The sequence below is a fragment of the Diabrotica virgifera genome, chromosome 2 (assembly GCF_917563875.1).
Source record: "Diabrotica virgifera virgifera chromosome 2, PGI_DIABVI_V3a".
Lineage (NCBI taxonomy): Eukaryota > Metazoa > Arthropoda > Insecta > Coleoptera > Chrysomelidae > Diabrotica > Diabrotica virgifera.
Genome location: NC_065444.1, coordinates 231,442,748 through 231,468,673, shown reverse-complemented (window position 1 = coordinate 231,468,673; position 25,926 = coordinate 231,442,748).

Sequence of the window (25,926 nt, the reverse complement as noted above, 5' to 3'; positions counted from 1 at the left end):
AGACTTTAAATATGTATTTCTAAGTTATTACGAGTTTTTGAAGCGTGAAATTTTGGAAATCTCATTTTTAAACAAAACTGAACATTATTATGTAATAAAAACAAATTGTGCAAGTTCCCTATTGTTCGAAAAAATTTTATAACAGATTTCGAAAGCTTGTTGCTTGGAAACAGACCGACGCTGTAGGCGGAGGTCTGTTGCCTGTAAGCAACAAACTTGAGAAAGTTGTTAAAAAATTTTTGAGCATTTATCAATGTTCGAGGGTTATTCGGATAGAAAATTTTTTGCTGGTTATGAAAAAAAAATTAAAATCGACGCCAATTTTTCCACCGTCCGATTTCCATCTAATTCATATTTTCTATCATTGCAAAAGTCCATAAACGCTTTCCATACAAATTTTTTACTGTAAACAGTATTCTTTGGTATATTTTTGATTCGATAATTTCATTAATATTCTCATCAGTATTACAACCAAACCGTGACATTTTGAAATATTGAATATTTGAAATGTCAAAATCGAAATGAAACGAAATGTAGGTATCCATAGCTACATGATTGAGTGAAAACAGCCCATGGGATCTGTTTTCAGTATAATGTTGGTTTTATTGGTTGTATTCAATCAGATGACCACAAATTAATTGATTTCATTGGATTTCTAATTGAGCAAAAAATTTTCGTTTAAACAATATTTTCGTCTCTGTTTTTTTATCTCGAAACCATTTGATCAATCGATATAAATTTTGCAAATCCAATATTATTTTCTATAAAAAAATCTTTACGATAAAAAAATCTGGAAAAATTCATGGTAATTTATAGTCAATGGAGGCACCTTCATGAATTTTTTCAGATTTTTTGGTGCACTGCAACGTCCCCTAAAAAATAATCTCGAAAAATCGAAAATTGAAAGTTGTCATAAGAGTGAATAACATATTTTACGGAGTTTCACAGATAGAATCTCATTTTTTCGAGGTAACCTATCGATGTAGGGGTTAGGAAGACCAAATTTTTAAATTTGGGAAATAACGTTCATCCTAGTACATATATTTTTAATTAAAGGTTTTAAATAACTATAAAATTTATTTTTTACATTTAACATACAGCAATAAATTTGGAGCAAAAAAATTGTTTTTTGCGGCTAATGACAGCAAAAAATTAGCAATTAAATATCATCCGTCAACTTTATCACAAAAATCATTTTTCAAGATTTTTCGTTGTTTTTTGGGGTGTTGTTTAGCAGTAAGGGAAGCAGGGGTGGTTTTGGGGTATGTTGCATATGCAGATCGACAGCAATAAATTAGCAAAAAAATATGCCGCGTCGTACGATTTTCTAGCTCTTTAGGTTCGCGAGATATGGCTATCGATGAGGTGACATAATATTAAGCTAAATCAACCATTGTTTGTCAGTTAGGGGTGGAGCAAAAAAATTGTTTTTTACGGCTAATGACAGCAAAAAATTAGCAATTAAATCTCAACCGTCAACTATATCACAAAAATCATTTTTCAAGATTTTTCGTTGTTTTTTGGGGGTGTTGTTTAGCTGTAAGGGAAGCAGGGGTGGTTTTGGTGTATGTTGCATATTCAGATCGACAGCAATAAATTAGCAAAAAAATATGCCGCGTCGTACGATTTTCTAGCTCTTTAGGTTCGCGAGATATGGCTATCGATGATGTGACATAATATTAAGCTACATCAACCATTGTTTGTCAGTTAGGGGTGGAGCAAAAAAATTGTTTTTTACGGCTAATGACAGTAAAAAATTAGCAATTAAATCTCAACCGTCAACTATATCACAAAAATCATTTTTCAAGATTTTTCGTTGTTTTTTGGGGGTGTTGTTTAGCTGTAAGGGAAGCAGGGGTGGTTTTGGGGTATGTTGCATATTCAGATAGCAATAAATTAGCAAAAAAATATGCCGTGTCGTACGATTTTCTAGCTATTTAGGTTCGCGAGATATGACTATCGATGATGTGACATAATATTAAGCTACATCAACCATTGTTTCTCAGTTAGGGGTGGAGCAAAAAAATTGTTTTTTACGGCTAATGACAGCAAAAAATAAGCAATTAAATATCAATCGTCAACTATATCACAAAAATCATTTTTCAAGATTTTTCGTTGTTTTTTGGGGGTGTTGTTTAGCTGTAAGGGAAGCAGGGGTGGTTTTGGGGTATGTTGCATATTCAGATCGACAGCAATAAATTAGCAAAAAAATATGCCGCGTCGTACGATTTTCTAGCTCTTTAGGTTCGCGAGATATGGCTATCGTTGATGTGACGTAATATTACGCTACATCAACCATTGTTTCTCGGTTAGGGGTGGAGCAAAAAAATTGTTTTTTGCGGCTAATGACAGCAAAAAATTAGCAATTAAATATCAACCGTCAACTATATCACAAAAATCATTTTTCAAGATTTTTCGTTGTTTTTTGGGGGTGTTGTTTAGCTGTAAGGGAAGCAGGGGTGGTGTTGGGGTATGTTGCATATGCAGATCGACAGCAATAAATTAGCAAAAAAATATGCCGCGTAGTACGATTTTCTAGCTCTTTAGGTTCGCGAGATATGGCTATCGTTGATGTGACGTAATATTACGCTACATCAACCATTGTTTCTCGGTTAGGGGTGGAGCAAAAAATTTGTTTTTGTGGTAATAAATTAGCAAAAAATTAGCAAAAAAATATGAAACTATTCCAAATATGGACTTATGAAATTGATGATCTGGCGTAATAGACGTAGTGTACAGCTTTGAAATTTTTGTCAAATGAGGGTTCTTTGGTGCTTAATATGTGATAAAAATTTCAAAGTGATTCATTTAATTGTTTAAATTTTATTCAAATTGTTTATCCCAGAGAGCATTTTTTTTTTTTGCAATAACATAAGTCAGAAAAAAATGACCTTAGAACCATTCGACAGGTGTCAAATGAAAGAGCATGAGCTATACTTTCAGCATGGTTTAAAAAGTGAATAAAAAATGCATTTATTAGTAATAAATAATTATGCAAAATTATCGTCAATTTTTCTTTATAAACTTTTTGAAAAACTTTTTCCAAAAAAATTAACGTTTTTATAACTACTAAGTAATTTTATCTATATCATAATTGATAAAAAATTGTAATAAATATGTATAATTTCTTATATAACAAAATAAAAAGTTTATAAGGAAAGATTTACGATAATTTTGCATAATAATTTATTACTAATAAATGCATTTTTTATTTACTTTTTTTAAACCAAGTTGAAAATATAGCTCTTGCTCTTTCATTTGACACCTGTGGAATGGTTCTAGTATCATTTTCTTCTGACTTATGTTATTGCAAAAACAATGCTCTCTGGGATAAACAATTTGAATAAAATTTAAACAATTGAATGAATCGCTTTGAAATTTTTATCACATATTAAGCACCAAATAACCCTTATTTGACAAAAATTTCAAAGCTGTACACTAATTTTTACAACAGTTATTGCAAAAATAATTTTTTTTTGCAATTCCGACCATTTTTCGCAATTATATTAACAATAAATGAGTATATCAAACTTTGTAATACGTCATTTTAAAGCTTTTTCCATAATATCGAAGATATTTGTACTAAAAAAACCATGTTTCCCTGTTTTCCATTGATTTGAAAAAAAAAGTGAAAACTGCCATTTTTTGACACTTGATTGTTTATAAATAAAAATGGCCGCCAGATCCTACGCAGGAAATAGTTACAATTTGCTCTTATAGGTATTAACTGCCGAAAAAACGCATCAGTACCCTGGCTGTTCAAGTGTCATGGAAAAAACCTTATTATTTACCCTGGACTAAATGCATAATAGGCCAGGAACCGAAGCTTTTCACCTCGCAATTTTTACAGAATAGATCGATTTGCTTGAAAATTTGAGAATAAGTAGTGGATAGTCCAGGGATCAAAATCTATATGATTCCAAGAGGCGCTTTTACCATGGGGGGTGGTTGCCACCCCATCTAGGGGGTGGAAATTTTTTATTATATTTTGACCGCAAAAGTTGATAAAAACATTTATTTTTAGCAAAAAATGTTCTATACATTTTTTTGATAAAACTAATAGTTTTCGATTTATTCGCTATCAAAAGTGTTAGTTTTGTATAGAAAAAATCAATGTTTTCGATATACTCATTTACGATTCACTCAATTTTTGCCGTGAAAAAATTTTTTTTAAACCAAGTTCTTGGGAATTAAATAACCTACAATTTTATATTAAAACATTTTTTTCGTATCTCTGATGCTAATCTTTCTATTCTGAAGAAAGTGGCATATTTTACCAAACTACAAAAATTCGTTATTCGCTTTTAACTCCAGTTTTTTAAAAACTAATCATTCTAAGCCAGTGAAACGTCTAGAATCTATTAATAATACATAAATAAATCAGACAAAATAAGGCCAATGACTAAACACACCGCTAACTTACATTGTTATGCTTCCAATTGCATTTCCCTTTTTTTTTTTTCAAAAAAAATATATTGATTTTTTAACCGTAACTTTTTTATTTTTTATCTTAGAAAGTTTGGTAAAAACAATTTTGTAGGTTTTTACAAGATCTATAAGCCTATTAATATTAAATCTTTTTAAAATCCTTAGTCGCAAAAAGAGGTGACTTTGAAAGGGTTGGTAAAGGTGGTTTTTGCATGTTATTACAAGTTTTAATTGTGAATAGCTCACTCAATTTTTGCCGTAGAAAAAATTTTTGCAAACCAGGTTCTTGGGAATTAAATAAGCTACAATTTCATTTTTAAACATTTTTTCGTATCTCTGATGCTAATCTTGTTATTCTGAAGAAAAACCATTTTTTCCAAACTACAAAAGTTCGTTATTCGCTTTTAACTTCATTTTTTTAAAAACTAATGATTCTAAGCCGGTCAAACTTCTAGAACCTTTTAATAATACCTAAGTAAAAAAGACCATATAAGGTTAATAACTAATTTTAATTAGGGTGGTGATTAGGGGGTTGCTTGCGATGACTTTTTCGCAGGAAAAAAAATGGGGACTGACATTCTTTTGATTATAAGTCACTTAATTTTGGAGCTAGAGATTTTTTTTATTTCTGGAGATATATATTTTTAGTACTTTAAATTATTTTGAACAAGTTGTCCTCGAAAAATGCATAGTTTCCCGTCTTTTGACTTGGAAACTACAATATTTAGCATTTGACGAAGAAGAGCCAACATATAATAAAGTATAGCTCGATTACTATTGGTCTTAAAGAAAATTTAAAAAAACAGTTTTCTTTATTTTTTCAAAAGGTACATTTTTGTTAAGTATAAAGTTGTTTTGATAAAACGAAAACTTTTGGAGTTATTAGTAGAAAACTTATTAAAAATATTGATTTTTTCGATATAAAACTAACACTTTCGATAACGAATAAATCAAAAACTATCAATTTCATCTAAAAAATGTATAGAAAGTTTTTTGCTTAGAATGAACGTTTTTACCAACTTTTGCGAATAAAATATAATAAAAAATTTCCAGCCCCGAGATAGGGTGGCAACCACCCTCATGGTAAAAGTGCCTTTTGGCATGATATAGATTTTGATCCTTGGGCTATCCACTACTTATTCTCAAATTTTCAAGCAAATCGATCTATTATGTAAAAATTGTGAGGTTTTGTCCTGTTTTAAGCTTCATTACTTGGACTATAACGTTATTTTATTTTAATACTTACTGTAATACTCATTCAAGCCCTTCAAAAAATAAAGAAAGGAAAGGCAGTCGGACCAGATGATATTCCTGGGGAAGTATGGAGAGCATTGGGAGAGACAGGAATAAGGTGGCTAGCAGGTCTATTTAATAGAATTATGGAAGTTGGACAAATGCCAGACGAATGGAGAAGCAGTATATTAGTACCTGTCTACAAAAACAAGGGAGACATACAACAATGCACAAACTACAGGGCTATAAAACTACTTAGCCACACCATGAAAATATGGGAGAGAGTAATTGATAGACGGATACGTGAAGAAACCAAAATATCCGATAATCAATTTGGGTTTATGCAGGGCAGATCAACAACAGATGCAATTTTCATTGTAAGGCAACTGAGGGAAAATACAGGAATAAAGAGACCAACGCTCATATGGTATTCATTGATCTTGAGAAAGCATATGATAGAGTTCCTCGAGAGATTCTGTGGTGGGCACTCAATAAGAAAGGAGTCCCTGGCGAATATATAAAGATTGTGAGAGATATGTATGAGGGAATAACGACTAGTGTTAGGACAGGAGAAACTGATAAATTTCAGGTGAAAGTAGGATTGCACCAAGGCTCGGTGCTTAGTCCTTATTTATTCTCATTAGTTTTGGAACAGATAACAGCGAAACTACAGGGTAGTATTCCATGGTGCCTAATGTATTTTGATGATGTAGTGTTAATAGGAAATAGCGAAAGAGACTTAGAACAAAAAATGGAACAGTAGAGACAAGCTCTGGAGGAAAAAGGTTTAAAACTTAGTAGGACAAAAACAGAGTATTTGGAATGTTCAGTTAAAGATGGAGTTACTACAAATAAAATGGTATGTTTCGATGGTGAAATGATTGTGAAAAGCAATACTTTTAAGTACCTAGGATCGGTATTACAGAGTAATGGAGAAATAGATAGAGATGCATGCAGTAGAATTAGGGCTGGATGGATGAAGTTTAAAGAAACGAGTGGTGTGTTGTGTGACAGAAAAATTCCAAGGAAGCTGAAGGGAAAATTCTATAAAACAGCCATAAGATCGGCTAAGATGGACGGAACTGAATGTTGGGTAGTGAAAAAGAAAGAGGAACAACGAATGCATGTGGCGGAAATGAGAATGTTTAGATGGATGAGTGGAGTGACAAAGAAAGATAAAATTAGGAATGAGTATGTTAGGGGAAGTCTAGGTGTGGCACCAATTGATGCCAAAATGAGAGAGCATAGGTTAAGATGGTTTGATCATATTCAACGTCGAGACGTTAATCACCCAATACGAAGAATAGCTGAAGTGCAGATTTCTAGAAGGAGTAGAAGAGGAAGACCAAAGAAGACCTGGGGGGAGACGATAAGGCAGGACATGTTGGTAAAGGGGATTAACATTGCTATGACCCAAGATAGAGTTGTGTGGAGAAATGCAATTAGGGAAGCCGACCCCGCATATGGATAAGGCAAAGAGAATGATGAATGATGACTTACTGTAATACTCAGTAATATTCGTGAACTGGATATCTTTATTATCAAAACCGAGATTGAAACGTGGACACAGTGAGGCAAAGATGAGCCAGGTTATCAGATCGTCAACAAGGCCAGACTCCTGGGCTAGGGATCAGCCCTCTAGGAGCTAATAATTCATCCGAAAATCAAGGCAAAGAAAATGGTGGAAGGGTATATTAATCAAAACAGTAGGTAACCAGGAGACTTAGGAAGCTGTCAATGATCTATATGTATATACTAAGGATTTCCACAGTGTTCCTTCACTCAACCGTTCTCTCCAGTTCTTTCTTTTTTGTCAGTCCCCTTGCTGCAGATTTCTTCTTTCCATTGCTTCGTCCACTAGTTCACTTCATCTCTGAAAGATATCCGTGTCTACCTCTCTTCCTTCTGCCTATCGGGCTCCACTCTGTTATTTTATTTATCCAACTCTTTTGGTTCTGACATGTCAGTACCAGGGTAATCTCTTCTGTTTGATGTAGTCTATTATATCTGAGTTAATTCCCATTCTTTTTTAATCTCTGTTATTTATTCTATCTCTTCTTGTTACTCTGCAGCTTTTTCTTGGGAATTCCATCTGTTACCCTTATTTCTGGTGTTTTTATCCCACAGTACCGAGTTCAATTATCGTATGCAGTATCTTGTTTGTCATAGTCTATTTTTTATATCTTCTTCCGTTGTTCCTTTGTTTGATATTATGAAATCGTCAAATACTTGTACTTATTTATTCCTTTGATTTGTTTACTTTCATTTACTTTCAGCTCTTTTATTTCTGTATTCTCCGTTGCTAGGTATTCAGATTTCTTTGGATTTATTTCCATCCCATTCTTTGTATATTCCTGTTGCAGTTTTCTCCGATGTCGCCAATGATCTACTAGACTCTATTAAACATTGAAAACAACTGACAATTGAAAATTATAATTATGGTGATATAGGCCTGGATCCCGCGTAACAAAAAAAAGTTGATTAATAGCAAGCTGAAAATTTGTTAATAGCTTAACGATGTCTCGTCGGACAAACTTTGATGTATGGTAACACTGGAATAGGGGAAGTTTTAATTGTGGAACAGGTTTAAAATTTGGAACGTCAGACTACGAAAGCATCCCATGTATTCTGTCGGAGAGAAATTCCAATTGATTTGTTACCCTTTCATTAAACTTTCATGCAAAAATTAGACTGGTATTTATCACCAACGGGGCATTTTAATAAGTCCGACACGTAGAACATGTCAAATGCCAGGAATTATGTTGGTGATAAATAGTAGTCTGACTTTTGTATGAGAGTTTAATGAAAGGGTAACAAATCAATTGGAAGTTCCGTCCGACAAAATACATGGGATGTTTTCATAGTCGGACGTTCGAAACCTATAACCTGTTCCACAATTAAAACTTCTCCTTTTCCAGTGTTCCCGTACATCAAAGTTTGTCCGACTAGACACCGTTAAGCTATTAACAAATTTTCAGCTTGTTATTAATCAACTTTGTTTGGTACGCGGGATCCAGGCCTAATAGAATTTAAATTTAATATAAAGTAAGCGTCATGCTACTATAGTTTGTTTTTAAACCAAGAGGAGTAATTCAAATTTTCCGCGCCGTAAAGCTTGTTTGTAATTGGTCCAACCTCAGGCAAGTTTACTCCACTGTTTTGACACTAATGACATTTATAAAATTTAGACACAATTAGCATTTCATAGGTTAATTTAGTTATATCGTCGATTTTTAGCCTTTTCTGCGTTATTCCTTTAATTTTTAGATACATGATACAGATACTTTCAGATACAGGATGCAGCCAGAAAGCAGTTTCTTAACGAAAAATCTTGGATTTAAAATATTGTTTATTATTTTTATTTCAATTATTCTAATTGTATAAAAGTAGCAAACTTTGTATCTAGGGCTTTTCGTCTTCCTCGTATTACGAGAGATGTCGCTGTTTTGCGTCTCAAAAGGTGGAAACATTTCATCGCGATGTTTTCCCTTAAATAGGCAGGGTGTTGATATTTGGTTTAGAGTTGTAACTGCATAGCTCCACTGAAGACGCATAGATGCAGAAATAGCTATTTGGGGATGGTGATCCAACTCTGAATCAAATAAAAACTGCCTTTATCTTTTTTAATTTTTAGATTTCTAGTCTGTTTATATAAAAAATAGTTGTTTTTAGCACTCTTTAGCGACATATTAGTATAATATAATATTTATGTATTACCGTCAAAGGCTGATCAACCAAAAAAAAGATGTATTTGGTGATATTTCTAGTGACTTTCTTGGGTGTGAATCTGTCTTTTTAGTTTACTCCTCTTGGTTTAAAAACAAAGCTTAGATACATGGGTAGGTACCTAATTGCTATGCTTCTGGGCTAATCCGTTCCGTTCTCAGATGTGATTTTCATCTCTCATCTCTGTCATGTAACTGTCAAGAAACTATTCAAAATAATTGTTTTTTCGTACAAAAAAATACATTCATTAATAGTAGTGTTATGTACTCTGCTTTAAAATAACTTTATTCAAACACCACGAATATTACAATATTTTAAAACTTTTACAACTTTATGTTGTTCTGAAGCTTTTTTCCTTGTGCCATTTTTTTAATTTTTCCTTGTAGCTTTATACAACTTTAACAAAATGACAACTATAAGCGTCAAATACAGCTTATTTATTAGTTGTCAACTTTCTATGTTAATATTCAGTTTCTATACATTTTATGACGTTCTAAACGTCACTAGGTATAAAAATAAACATTGCAACAAGTGAAGAGTCTAGGAATGTAATAGCTCAATGTTCGTATGTGTCGAGTAGGGTGGCGGTTACTGTATACTACTTTCCCAAATTAACGTATCAACTTAAGCTTTCTTTCTTCTGAACTCTTAATTGGATTTCGATTATTTCTTGTTCATATTGTAGGTCTATTTCTAAATATGTAGTTACTGTATTACTGTTTTCTGAGTAACAACGTCTACGTCTTACTTATATCCGCGGGTATTTAAATTGTTAGTAGACTTTTGAGGGGACTTCTTATTTCTCTGGAAACATAACAGTTTACACAAAAAAATAAATCACAATCTTATGGCTCAACAAATGGCGCCATCCAAATGGAAATTTTAATGCAATCGAAATACCTATCACACTTAATGTTTTTCTGTAAAATTATTGCAGGGCAATATAAAATTATATTACAATTATGACTAATTTTATTGACAATTAATTTCGTGTTTATGTACATTTACATAAGCTTAGACAACATTCTACAACGTTTGTGGTACGTGCCAAACATATAATCGTTGTCAACAAATTTCTTGCTCAATTTTCATGAGAAAGATAATAATTTATATGTGTAAAATCGTTTGAGAATACAGGTTTTAATATCATTTTTCGGTATAAAAATACAGGTTTTAGTAACATTTATCGTACTCCAAGATACCAGATGCCTGTAATTTTCTCGTGAAATCCGCCATTTTTGAGGACATTTTTAGATAGGTTGGACATCGAATTTAAAAAAAGAAAAAATACGAAATGAAAGCTTAAATCAAGTAGTTTTAAAATGCGCAGTTCTATTTTAATTTTATACAGGGTGTCCCGAAAAGATTGGTCATAAATTATACCGCACATTTCGGGGTCAAAAATAGTTCGATTGAACTTAACTTACCTTAGTACAAATGTGCTCATAAAAAAAGTTACAGCCCTTTGAAGTTACAAAATGAAAATCGATTTTTTTAATATATCGAAAACTATTAGAGATTTTTTATTGAAAACGGACATGTATGATTCTTATGTCAGAAACATCTTAAAACAAAATTATAGTGAAATTTGTCCGCCCCATAAAAATTTTATGGGGGTTTTGTTCCCTTTAACCCCCCCAAACTTTTGTGTACGTCCCAATTAATTCATTATTGTGGTAGCATTAGTTAAACACAACGTTTTTAAAACTTTTTGGTCTCTAAGTATTTTTTCGATAAGCCAGGTTTTATCGAGATGCGGCTTCTTTTTTAATATATTTACATATAAATTTTCTGTGGGTTTTGCTCCTTTAAACCCCCCAAATGTTTGTGTACGTTCCAATTAAACTATTATTGTGGTACCATTAGTTAAACACAGTGTTTTTAAAACTTTTTTGTCTCTTAGTCTTTTTTTGATAAGTCACTTTTTATCGAGATATGGCCTCTTTTTCAAAATATACATAAAAATGTAAATTATAAATAAATTTTCAGATTATTAACAGGCCTCTATAATCGTACTTAACCATATACAAAGATGTGGTGGATTCGAAAAATATTCAAAATATCTCGATAAACACTAGCTTATCGAAAAAGTACTAGGAGGCAAAAAAGTTTTAAAAACATTGTTTTTAACTAATGGTAATACAATATTAATTTAATTCGAACATACACAAAAGATTGGGCGGGTTTAAGGGAACAAAACCCCATAGAATTTTTATGGGGTGCACAAATTTCACTTTAATTTGTTTTTAAGATGTTGCTGCCATAAGAATGCCACATGTCTATTTTTAATAAAAAATCTTTAAGAGTTTTCGATATATGAAAAAAAATCGATTTTCATTTTGTAACTTCAAAGCGCTGTAACTTTTTTTGTGTGCACTATTGTATAAAGGTAAGTGAGGTTCTATCAACCTATTTTTGACCCCAGAATCTGTGGTATAATTTATGACCAATCTTTTCGGGACACCCTGTATTACCATAAACAAATTGATATACCGTTGCGTTTCGGGATATATCGAGATATCGCAAAATATCTGAACTTTGTGTGTATTTGTGTTTTATTCGCACTGGTTTTAGCAACCAACTGGCCAGTCAATTATTTGAACTTTAACGCTTAAAACACATTGTTTATTCCTGACCCACAAGCTGATCCTTATTTTAAAATTTTCGAAAAAATATAAGAATATCACCTACTGAAAAATTTACCCAAAGTTGAACACGGTAGCCTGGTTATTATAAACGAAAGAATAAATAAAAAGAAATTTTTTATTTGTTAAAAAATTGTTATCAATAAGCAGGTTCCCATAGTAAACTTTGGGTAAGTCTTCATTCATTTATAATACATTGTACGTTACATTTTTTTTCTAATTTCTTCACTCCTCTTTTGATTTCTCATCGTATTTCCTGTAATTATTCTTCTCAGTACTCTCATCTAACCGTTTCCAGTAGTCTTTGTCTTCTTCTTCTTCTTCTACCTCTTTATAAGCAATTCTCCTTGTTCATTGGCGGATTGATACCTCTATGGAAGGTAGTCACTCCATCTTTTGCGCGGTCGGCCGATACTTCGAACGATTGGTGATTTATCTCTTGCTATTTTGACCACAAGTGTCTCCCCCATTCTGGTTATGTGATTATTCCATCCTTTTTTTCTATTTTAGTGTCAATTCGTTTATAAACTGTACGTACATTGTCTTTAGAGCTGCATTCCTGGACAATTCCCGTGACACATTTCCTGGGAAATCAGTAAAAAATGGAAATCCCGATTCCCAGGAATTTTTACAGATTTCCCGGGATTTTAAAATATTTTATTTTGAATTATGAGCGGAGATATTACTAACTCACAATGAATAAATGATTCAGATACAATTATTAGCTCTGCTTAATAATCATTTTAAATCATTCCACTTAAAATATTTATTTTTTAATTATATTTTAAACCGGGAGCAGCCGCGCTCACTTCTGTCACGTAAGTAGTCGCGCGTAGAGAAAAAATTTCAGAATACGAATTTAAATGCGAACTTAACAGAAATTTCTATTGTATAATATTTTTATTGACTTGTTACGTTAAAAATATTTATTTCTAACAATTTTAAAGCTAATTGGTTCTCACCAAAGCCGTAAATTTCACAAAAAAAAATAAAAAAATAAAATAATTTTTTTTTAATTCCCTCGCATTTTTAAATCTTCCTCGAGGCACTTACGAGTAAAAAGTTATGTTACAAAATTTTTCTTCAAGTTATCATGGAAGAGGATAAAATGTTAGATTTTTTGGCGCAACTGCTCCCGGGTTAATCCTTCCAATTTTGGGGTAAAATCAGAATGTATGCTTCTTTTCATGAGCATTTTTCAGTGCGTCACAAATGATAGAAAAAAAGGTAAGTCCGTGATAATATACATTTTAGTGACATGACATTTTAGTTAAATCTGACAGTTGTCACATTTTATTTGCAATTTGGCATAAAATCAAATCAATTGTGTTTTTTGCATTTATAAAAAAATGGTATTTTCTTTGATTTGTATAGTCTTATAAATTGTTCAGATTATATTCGTGGATATATTATTATATTTCGCAGATTATTTTATTTTCGATTATGGCGCCATCTATTGACAACTAGAATAAATGTTATAAATGTCACTGATGAAATATAATCACCGACGTGCGTTTTTTTTCTGTCACATACAATTTAATGCGTTAGAAAGAAATAGAAAAACTGTGACGCACTGAAAGATCCTCATGAGAAAAATCATATCACATCCGTCAGCACAAAAATTCTTTTGTTTATGCGACTATCCGATTCATTTTGAAGCATCCAAAATTATAACATAAATATTTATTTTGAATTAAAATTATGTTTTTGAAGAATTAGTACATAGGAAATTTAATACGGTATTAGATTAGTGCAAAATTAGCAGGTACCTGAAGTTTAAAAAATTACTCACCTCACTAAAAAGCATCAAACCTACATCAACAGAAAGTGCGCTTTAAACTTCATCAAATTTTTGTACAAAAAAAGAGCCAGCCTGAAAGATCAAATACTCAACAATTTATGTGTTTTGAAACATATTTCAGTAATAAAAACAACGAAAATTCAGATTACACAAATTTATAATTTTTCTATTTTTAAAATTTTCTTTAAAATTTTTTATTTTCTTTTAAATATTTTAAATTTTCTAAATATTATTAATTTGTAATCAAATTTTTTTTACTAATTGCATTGAAAATTTAGAACAAAAACAATTTCTTTTTATTTTTAAATTTCCCGATTCCCGGGAAATCCAAATTACCAACTCTCGATTTCCGGGAAATCAAAAGGGGCCGGAAAAATGGAGCTCTAATTATATTGTCTTCTTATGTGTTCACTACTCTTAGTATCTCTTGCGTATTTCTTGTAATTCTTCTCAGTACTCTCACTCTGCTATTTCCAATAGTCTTTGTGTTGTGGCTGTATCGGGTCTTGTTTCTGATGTATATGTCATTATTGGTCTTACACTGGCTTTATAAATTCTTGACTTCATCTCAATGTTAATATGTCGTTTGCTCAGTGGTATTAAGGCATCCTGTCAGTCTATTTTCTTTTTGTACTTGATTTCTCACTTCTTCGTCCAGGTCTCCATAACTTGACAATATAATTCCAAGGTATTTTACTTCCACTACTTGTTCAATGCCGATACCATCAATTTCCTGATTGGTTCTTTACTGATTACTATTGTTTGAGTTTTCTGAGATGAAATTGTCATATTGAATTCTTTTGCTCTTGTGTTAAATCCGTGGACTAATCTTTGCAGACTCAGTAGTCTTTGTGTTGTGGCTATATCGGGTCTTGTTTTTTTATACATAAGTCACTATTTAAAAATTCTTGATTTCATCTCAGTGTTAATATGTTGATTTCGCCGTATAGTGCTATTAAGGTAACCTACCAGTGTATTTGTTTTTTGTACTTGATCCCTCACTTCTTTATCCATAGCTGGACAGTGCAATTTCAAGGTATTTTATTTCCACTACTTGTTTCACTACTCATGCCATCAATTTCTACCTTACATCTAATTAGTTCTTTGATGATCGCGATTGTTTTAGTTTTCTGAAATCATTACCAAAGAAATAACCAGACGAAGTTTGAAAAGCACTCGAAAACCTGCAGGTAAACACTGAGAATTAAACGAATTACTGAAATATTTTGAAGCATCAATGATAGAACAATAATTAACAACAATAATTAACAAGATTAGAAGACACAATAAAATACCGTTCTCAATTTAATCGCAATCAAACTTATGGCTTGACAGGGCCGTGCCGTGCTATGATGCGGTGAGGCAGTCGCATCAGGCGGCATCACAAGAGGGGCGGCATAGTCAGTAAAATAAAAAAAATTGTCAGATTGTGTAAAAATGTTGAGAAACTGTAGAAAAAATGAAAAGTTACAGATAATATGGCTAATGACCAAATGAAATTTTAATGATATTGCAGAAAATTTTGATATAACTTCCGAATTTCCAGCTGAAAATGAAATTCGAGCCAGGAGAAAAAAAGCGTTTATTTGACTTATGAAAACCTGTGGACGAGCTCTTAACAGATGAAGCTAAATGTAAAATAAATTTGTTCATCTCTATTTTATACATTACCGTTAATTCTTTAATTGATGGATTTTCGTTTCTAGAAACCCGTAATAAAACTTTTAAATTTTTATATGATATTTTTAAATTGAGGGAAATAGATGATGAAACACTAGAAAAAAATTGTATGAATCTTCATTCAATATTTTCGATAGAAAAAGAAAAAAAATCTGATGATATAATGATCTAGAAGAATTGCGTGATATATTTCAAAGGATACCATTCTCCATGAAACCTTTAGAGGTTTTGAACTATTTGTGCCAAACTGACCTAATTTCTTTATACATAGATGTAGTTGTAAACTAACAATTTTATAAACACTCCCTGTCTCGGTAGCTAGTGAGGAAAGAAGTTTTTCAAAATTAAAAACTATTTACGAAGCTTCATAAAACGAATAAAACTAAAAAAATTAGCATCTATTTCATTAGAGTTTTGACCAGCTGCTACAGCTATCTATCCCCACTAGACTACACCAATCTGATTGATGAGTTTGCCAAAAATTAAAGTCAGAAGGGTAAAGTTATAATTTTTGTAAAAGTTACTTAAGTGCATAGGCGCAAAATTTGCTTAAAATGCTTTTTAATGCATTACTCTTTTTCAAATCCTAAAAAAACTAATAAATATTTTTAAAAAATTTAAACGCAGATTGAAAGATTATATTATTACCGAGGGCCAAAAGTCCCTTAGAATAAACAAAAGGTTTCTTTTGAATAAGATATTTGAAATTAAAAATTACACTCAATTTTCTCCTTTTTTTTTTCACCTTGTAGCTTATTCAAATAAACATTATAGAGATTTTCAGGGACTTTCGGCCCACGGTAATAATGTAATCTTTTATTCTGCATTTAAACTTTTCAAAAATACTAATTAGTTTTCTCAGGATTCGAAAAAAATTAAGGCATTAAAAAAGCATTATTTTAATGCATTTAAAATATGTTTTGTTTTTAAAATAAAAGTTTTCGTTCATTTTGTGTAGTTTTTTAATAAAAATAAAAGTTAAGTTTCAATAATATTTAAGGGGCGGCATTTCGAAGACTTGCATCATATTGAAAAGATGTACCACACGGCTCTGTGGCTTGATTACACGTAACGAGTACAGTGGCGAGACAGTGTTCTCGGCCAAGTGCTCATTTGGTATAAACATATTAACGAGTACCTACTTGGCCGAGCACTCGACCCAGTCATATGGCGAGAGTGTCACTCGGATCTTGTTCTATTTACTAGGCCGAGTCTTCGACCTCCCACCCTTCAATAGTATACTCGCCAATCCACTCGGTATGTGTAAACACTCGCTGCGCTGTGTAACTGTGCGTAATGCCACTTCATTAGAGGAGACGACTTGTGTTAATCAATGTGATGTGTGATTCTCAAAAATAGCTAACAAATGGAACTCGGAAAGTGCAATAAAGTTTAGTTCAATTCTATAGATAAGTCACACACAGTGCTTATGAAATTTCAAATCTTTGGAAACAAAAACGCGATGCAGCATATGTATCGATTGTAGAAGAAATAAATATTGTTGGTTTTAAAACTCAAGAAGTCAAATAAAATAAAAAATTTAAATTTGACATATAGGCAAGAAATAAAAAAATCAATGAATCGAAGAAATCGGAAGCAGCGAGATTTGGTCTTCTTAAAATCCATTGTCTATAGTCCAAAGACGCTTATCTCCTTCTCATAATATATCCGTCAATTCGTGTATAAATAGTGGTATAAGCCTTTTGATATATTTTTACTGTTAGCTTTATGATCCATAAGTATACTACTCCTTGTCTTTGTGAATCGAAACTGAACTGACTCGCCTCCAAATTCAAAAATTGCCAAATACGTATAAACCATCTCTCGCCTTCGCCACTGTCTCGGCCTAGTAACAGTTTACTGTCTCGCCGCTGTACTCGTTACGTGTAATCATAGTCTAAGAGCTAGAGGCGAGAAATCATCGTCATAAGTAATATGGAGTTTTTCATGTGAAATGTGTCTATTGTATGTTGATAATTATGACCCCTTTCAGGCTGACACCTCAGTGGATACAGGGAGTAGCAATAAGGGATGAAAGGGGAAAGTTAACGCAGTCATTAAAGGTTTTCACCTCCTATTTTGTTAAACCTTTATCGATTTACATGAAAATTGGTGAGTAGTTAGAGCATACCTCAAGAAATAAAACTGATATGGTGCCAACGTGCGCTTTTGCCCTGGGGGTGGATGCCACCCCTTCTCAGAGGTGAAAACTATTTTATTAAAAATAACCCCACTAATCGATAGAGGGACCAATTTTAAGCAAAATTTATTACCTTTAATTATTAAAATAAGTCAATACTTTTTGAGTTATTAAAGATCAAAGATTTGAATTTTTCGTGAAATAAATGCATGATGTAAAGCGGTTTTTCGTAAATAATTCAAAAACTGTAAGTTTTATCAAAAGAGTTATGATTACCAAAATTGAAGATAATAAAAAATAAAAGAGATTTCTTATTCGAAAAACCTTTGATAATTAATAAAAAGTGAGTTATAGGTGATGGAATGTATATTTTTTTTTCGGCTAGTACCCAAATCTATGTATTCAAGCTCAAATAACGGGAAAACGGTGCATTTTATAAAATATATTTACTGAACACTACTTGTCAAAGTACTTAGAAATATGTATCAAATGAGCTCCCGGAAAAGTTGATACCATTAAACATTATGCCAAAAACATTTTTCCAAAGTTTAGGCTCCAAAAATTTGGAGCTTAATTATTATATTATTTATATAAGTTTTTAAAATTGTTTTAAGACATTTATATAAAATATAGCAAAAATGTATTTGAACATTATGTCAAATGTGCCCATTATTGGACACCCTCAGTTTCTGTACATATTCAGTTTATACAGGGGAGGTTCTAGACCAAAAAATATATATAATTTATACAGGGGGCAAGGGAACACAACCGCTGAATAAACAAGATAACGTGCCTTTTTAATGAAAATTATAGTACAAAAGTACTGTAAAAACTGAAGGGGGGTATCTGTTTAGTTTATATCGATAGAAAAATTTCAATTAAATATCGAAAAAATATAAAAATTATATTTTAGTAACATACATTTAATTAATAATAATATGTTCTTTTTATCATTCGTAACTTCACGCATGTGCTCTTAAATTGACGCTATTGTATAGGTACTTGCTACTGTCATTTCGGAGTCGGCGTTTGTATTGAATATATCCATCTCAATCTGAGCTGTATCAACATCTTTTACGAGCACGATACATTACAAGTATTTAGTTGAACGCCTATAAAAGAAATCCAACAGATCTGGTTATTAAACAAAATAGTTGGGAACTTGCTGAAGATAACACATATAAATTCAAATGGTTTGAAGGGCCTCAAATGCCAGAGATTGTTAGAGATATTATTTTTGAGAATGAAACAGACGATGAGATGGATGATGAGCAAGCTGATGATGACATTCATAATAGCGAAAGTGATGAAAATAATTATGATAGCGATTTTAGTGAATGTGACAGCGAAAGTGAAAAATAAATAGTATTTTCAACGAAAATTTTGATTTCGTTTATAAATTCGAAAAGTCCGTTTGTTCGTTCCTGCGTTGCCACCCCTGCAATATCTGGAGCTTATGTACCGATTTCAATGTAGTTTTGTCTCCTGAATCGAAATCTTTAAACGGCATTTCGATATCTCAAACCATCTTCGAGATAACCGACCTCAAAAACAAGTTGCATCTCGGGACAGCAATTTATGATTTTTTAGCAATTTTAAATAGCGAGATAATTCTACAATGGAGACACTGTACGTAAAAATGTTAATGAAAATTTCATATTATTTCAAAAATATATTACTTCATATAAACTGTAAAAGAATTGAAATATCAAATAAATAAATATTACTTATTAATTTTAATGTAAGTAATGTTAAATGGCAGGTTACAAATTTTTGGTGCTGTCTACCCAATGATTTATATATTATGTATATTATATTGTATAATATACAGTGTGTCTACTTAAGTTGGACACATATATTATGGGACACTTTTTTATTTTTAATTTTACGAAATAAAGTTATAATTCATAAAAAGTTCTGCATCGTCTAAAACCTACGATCCAATCATCAGATAGCAAATTTTGTCTATATTATAGGAGGTATTTTAAAAAATATGAATTTCGCTCAAGATTAACGTACCTTTTTTCACACTGTTGTAAATTATTGTTACTACGAAAAATTGTTTGGAATTAAAAACTGTGTTCTAATATATGCAATAGTTGTTATTATTATAATTAAATATTTAATAATTATTATAATAATGTAACTATTATCTACATTCTTCTAATAAAAATAAAATATTTAATTTTTTTCTCAAATTAGAGATACCTACCAATCATCATTTTCATTTATAACTCTTTTATTATTAATTTTACGAACAAAAATTATTCTTCATAAAAAGATCGGCACGGTCTAAAATCCAAGATGCAATCATAAACATAAGATTATATAAAATTGTATCGATTTTAGTCGATGTGTAAAAAATATGAATTTCGCTCAAGAAATTCGCTCAGTAAAGTGCCTTTATAGCTCACAATATTTAAATAGTAGGATATAATTGCACATTAAACATAATTTTTAATTCTAAACAACTTTTCATAATAGCAATTTTCCATATTAGGAATTTAAATACATAAAAAACAAAGTTTTCGTTATAATAATGCCCGCATTTTTAACTTGTTATATTTAAATTGTCATAAATCGAACTTGATAATAAATTATAATCCTAACTTCATTCCCGAAATTCCTTTAAAAATTATTCTGTTAACAAATTTCACAATAAATATATAAATAGCGTATGTTTTAATTTTCACTTTTTCCTAAAAACTCAAAAGGGTTCTCTTATTTTCATCATCACTTGCTTAGCTTTGATGTTATAAACTTCATCTGGAGCTCACTTGGTAGGTATCCTTGAGTACTTTCGACAAGTGTTCAGTAAATATATTTTATAAAATGCACCGTTTTCCCGTAATTTGAGCTTGAATACTTAGATTTGGGTACTAGCCGAAAAAAATATACATTCCATCACCTATAACTCACTTTTTATTAATTCTCAAAGGTTTTTCGAATAACAAATCTCTTTTGTTTTTTATTATCTTCAATTTTGGTAATCATAACTTTGATATAACTTACAGTTTTTGAATTATTCACGAAAATTCATGCATTTATTTCACGAAAAATTCAAATCTTTGATCTTTAATAACTCAAAAAGTATTGATTTATTTTAATAATTAGAAGTAACAAATTTTGCTTAAAATTTGTCCCTCTATCGATTAGGGGGATTATTTTTAATAAAATAGTTTTCACCCCCGAGAAGGGGTGGTATCCACCCCCAGGGTAAAAGCGCACGTTGGCACCATATCAGTTTTGTTTCTTGAGTTATGCTCTAACTACTCACCAATTTTCATGCAAATCGATTGAGGTTTAACAAAATAGAAGGTGAAAACATTTAATGACTGCACCAACTTTCCCCTTTCATCCCTTATTGCTACTTCCTGTATCCACTGAGGTGTCAGCCTGAAAGGGGTCATAGTTATCAATATACAATAGACACATTTCACATGCCAAACTCCATATTACTTATGACGATGATTTCTCGCCTCTAGCTCTCCGTCTATCAAGCCATAAACTCTTCTTACTTTCCATTACTAATCGCGTTTTGTATTATTATTATCCCGGTTATTTATAGCCTTCGCCTTTCGGTTACCAGTTTTCAGCTTCGTCGGTAGTTCCATTCTCCAGGGTGAAGATTTCTTTCCGACATTGCCTTCTGAATGCCGCCTAGCCAGGATTGTTTCGGCCTTCCTCTCTTCCTTCTTTCCCTTGGCATCTGTTTTAAAATTTGTTTTGGCAGTCTGTCATCGTCCAATATTTCTACATGACCATACCAGGTCAGTTGTCTCCTTTGAATTTTGTCTATGATGGTTGACTTGACTCCCATTATATTTCTTTCTTCCAAGCCTTGATTTTCTAGCCGATCTTATCCAGAAGTCCATTTCTAATACAAGTAGGCGTCGTTCTAGGGATTTAGTAAGTTGCCATATTTCGCATCCACAGAATATTATACTTTTAAAGATGAGATGTTTTCTTTCATTAGATTATTAGATAGTTCTTTTGACCATATCATATGGTTTAGGCATCCAATCACCCTTTTTTCTTTCACAATCCTTTGCTCTATCCGTTTTTCGGTGCGCCCACTCTTGTTGATTGTTGTTCCCATATATACAGAGTGAGTTTTATGTATGGAAACACTCAATTGTCTCGAAAACGGCTTCCACGATTTTGATAGGTTTTGGTAGGTAGGGGTTTTCTAATGCGGCCGATATTATAGTGCTAATTACATTGTTGTCCTATTTTCCATTTTTCTGGAAATCTAATGAACTTTCACATTTCAAATGGAACATCCTGTATATTTTTTGCGTTTTGAAGTCCTTAAGAAATACCGATTATTTTTTATGTTATATTCTCTATACCTAAATGCCATAAGTTCGAAGATATTGCTATTATTTATTTACAAAAAAAAATTTAAACAAATTATAAAAATCAATTTTTTTGGCCCCGGTAAACACTATTTTAGGTTGTTTGGATCATTGGGAACAAAAAAGATCTTTTGTAATTTTTCTCTAAAATTAATCGTTTCCGAGTTATAAACAATTTAAAACTGAAAAAAATCGAATAATGACGATTTTCAAGGTTCCAGAACACAAATTAACAATGTTATTTTTGAAACTGCGAAGTACCCAAATTCAATCTCAAGGCTTGTTTTATCAGTTACCGATAAGTAATTTGAGATTGTTTCATTTTAAAAGATTGTTTTTTAGTTGCTAATGCAGCCCGATCGCCCGTCCTCTCATATGCCCTTCATTAAAAATTAAAAAGCAATGTTATACAATATTAGGAGGCAAAAAATTTTATGTCAAGCTATTAGAAGAAGAGTTGGGCTTGAATTTAGGTACTTTAAAATTTTAAAAATTATATTTTTTACTTGTGTTCTTGAACCTTGAAAATCGTCATTATTCGATTTTTTTCAGTTTTAAATTTTTTATAACTCGGAAACGATTAATTTCAGAGAAAAATTACAAAATATCTTTTTTGTTCCCAATGATCCAAACAACCTAAAATAATGTTTACCCGGGCCAAAAAAATTTATTTTTATAATTCGTTAAAAATTTAAAAAAAAAATGTAGCAATAATTCCGAAATTATGGAATTTAGGTATAGAGAATATAACATAAAAAATAATCAGTATTTCTTAAGGACTTCAAAACGCAAAAAATATACAGGGTGTTCCATTTGAAATAAGAAAGTTAATTAGATTTCCAGAAAAACGGAAATATGACAACAATGTAATTAGCACTATAATATCGGCCGCATTAGAAAACCCCTACCTCCCAAAATATATAAAAATCGTTGAAGCCGTTTTCGAGATAATTGAGCCTTTCCATACATAAAATTCACTCTGTATATATAAAGGGTGTCCCAGACTAATTTGGCCACGCTATATCTCTTAAAAGAATAGAGATTTTCAAATGGGATAAAAAGTGATATATTCTACTTGTAATACACTTTGATATGGCGTACAAAAAAATCATCCCCTAAATTTTCATCCCTTAGTTACAACCCCTAACTTTATTTTTTTAACAGCACTCTGTATATTTTATTACAGTTTTGGATGTGGTCTTTTATCGTCTATTCAACACATTTTTTGAAAATAAAATCGGTTCCTAAATAACCAAGAAACTATCAGTTTATTTTTGTTAATTGTGTGTCCCAGACTAATTTATCCAGGCTATATTTTTTAAACGAATAGAGATTTTCGAATGGGACAAAAACTGATCTATTCCATTTGTAATGCACTTTCATATGGCGTAGAAAAAATTCATCCCCTAAATATTCATCCCTAACTTACAGGGTGCTATTAAAAAAATTAAAGTTAGGGGTTGTAACTAAGGGATGAATATTTAGGGTATAATTTTTTTCCACGCCAAATATAAGTGTATTACAAATGTAATAGATCAGTTTTTGTCCCATTCGAAAATCTCTATTCGTTTAATAAATATAGCCTGGATAAATTAGTTTGAGACACATAATTAACAAAACTAAACTGATATTTTCTTGGTTATTTATGAACCGATTTTATTTTTAAAAATGTGTTAAATAGACGATAGAAGACCGCATCCAAAACTATAAAACAATATACAGGGTGCTATTAAAAAAATTAAAGTTAGGGGATGTAACTAAGGGATGAATATTTAGGGGATGATTTTTTCCTACGCCATGTTCAAGTGTATTACAAGTAGAATAGACTACTTTTTGTCCTATTCGAAAATATCTATTCGTTTAAGAGATATAGCGTGGCTAAATTAGTCTGGGACACCCTGTATATTTTTCACAGTTGTTGATTGTGTCATGTTCGTTAACTATTAGATCTTCTACTTTATTCCCGATGCATAAGTATTGAGTTTTATTTCTATACATATACATAAAGGCTCTTTTCATATGTTTGAAATAACCGTCTCGTCATGAATTCTAAATCTTCCTTATCCGCTGCTACTACGACTTGGTCATCCGCGAAATGTAGAGTATACGATATTGTATCGTCGTCAAGTTGGATTCCCATCCCTGACAAAATCTTCTCCAGTTGTAGTGCTTCATTTAAATAGATCTTAAATAGTATTGGAGAGGCAGCAGCCTTTTCGTAATACATGGTAATACTTTGTTACTGAAAATTCTTCTGATAAGGTGTTGTTTAGTTTGATTTTTGCTGTTACTTTATTCTATAATAGTCCAAGTAATGAAGCTTAAATAGGAGAAAACCTCCCAATTTTTACAGAATATTTCGATTTGCTCGAAAATTTGAGAATAAGTAGTGGATAGTCCAAGGATCAAAATCTATATCCCTTTCAGGCCTGAATTTTTTTTGAGTGAAAATGAAGTTTCCCTTTGAATAAATATAATATACGGTATCTAAAAAAGGTGTAAAAAATGCAGAAAAAAAAATTCATTGTTTGAATCTGTCACAAATGACATGTCACGTTCGTGCGTTCTGGGCTTATGTTCTATGAATGCAGGATCGTAATTGTATGAAAAAATTCATTTTTATTAAACGTAAAACACCATTAGGGCCAAATAAAAATTATTTTTATAATTGTTTTATATGCTATTACATATTAACTAAAATAGAACAAACATTTTTTGCTGAAATGTCATGTCTTTCCATTGCCTCTTTGCTGAAGAAGAGATCGTTGAAGGAACAGGTTCTTCATCCAATACAGGTTCTTCATCTAATACAGTGTCTTCAATATCCTTGTCATCGATGTTATTTTTAAACATCTGAACGTCAAAAGCAACATCATTTTCGCCATCTTAATTTTTTATTTCGGACTAGTTACCATCATTTAACACCTCTAGAGCCAAATCGTCGAAGAGAGGCACACCTGTAATAATTAGAAAAACTACTTTTATCATTAAAATATAGAAAAATTAATAAAAAGTCAAACCAATAAATATTTAGTATTTTAATTTCCTGTATGGAAAATTGAATGTGTGACAACAACTCACTATCGTGATATTCAAATTTTACGGGACAAGATCTATACAAACAAACCAATAATTTCTTAAATCTTGTTTATTATCTTGAAGTTGAAACTTTATCTATACCACAACCCCGTTACAATAGCATAAACACTTATAAAAAACAAGATATCTTTTACTTACCTTTATCGGTTTTGTCGTCATAATACACAGCCTTCTTTATTGGATATTCTACTGCAAACTCAGCGCGAATTCGTTAAATAATTTCAGTTATTCTAACAATACACGATAGACACAACATATTGATATCATCTTTCGTAGTAAAAATATGTTTATTTTGATATTGATACCCACATAAACATGAGCTCACGATCGTGTGAGCCGGTCACGAAAGGGATAAGATGCCAAAAGGCGTTTTTACCATGGGGGTGGTTGCCACCCCATGTCGCGGGTGAAAATTTTTTATTATATTTTGACCGCAAAAGTTGGTAAAAACATTCATTCTAAGCAAAAAATGTTCTATACATTTTTTTGATAAAATTAATAGTTTTCTATTTATTCGCTATCGAAAATGTTAGTTTTATATTAAAAACATTAATGTTTTTAATCAGTTTTCTGCAAATAACTCAAAAAGTTTTTGTTTTATCAAAACAACTTTGCTTAACAAAAATGTACCTTTTAAAAAAATCTACAAAATCGTTTTTTTTAATTTTCTTTAAGACCAATAGTAATCGAGCTATACTTTATTATATGTTAGGTCTTCTTCGGCAAATGCTAAATATTGTAGTTTCAAAGTCAAAAGACGGGAAAACTATGCATTTTTCGAGGATCACTTGTTTAAACTAATTTGAAGTATTTAAA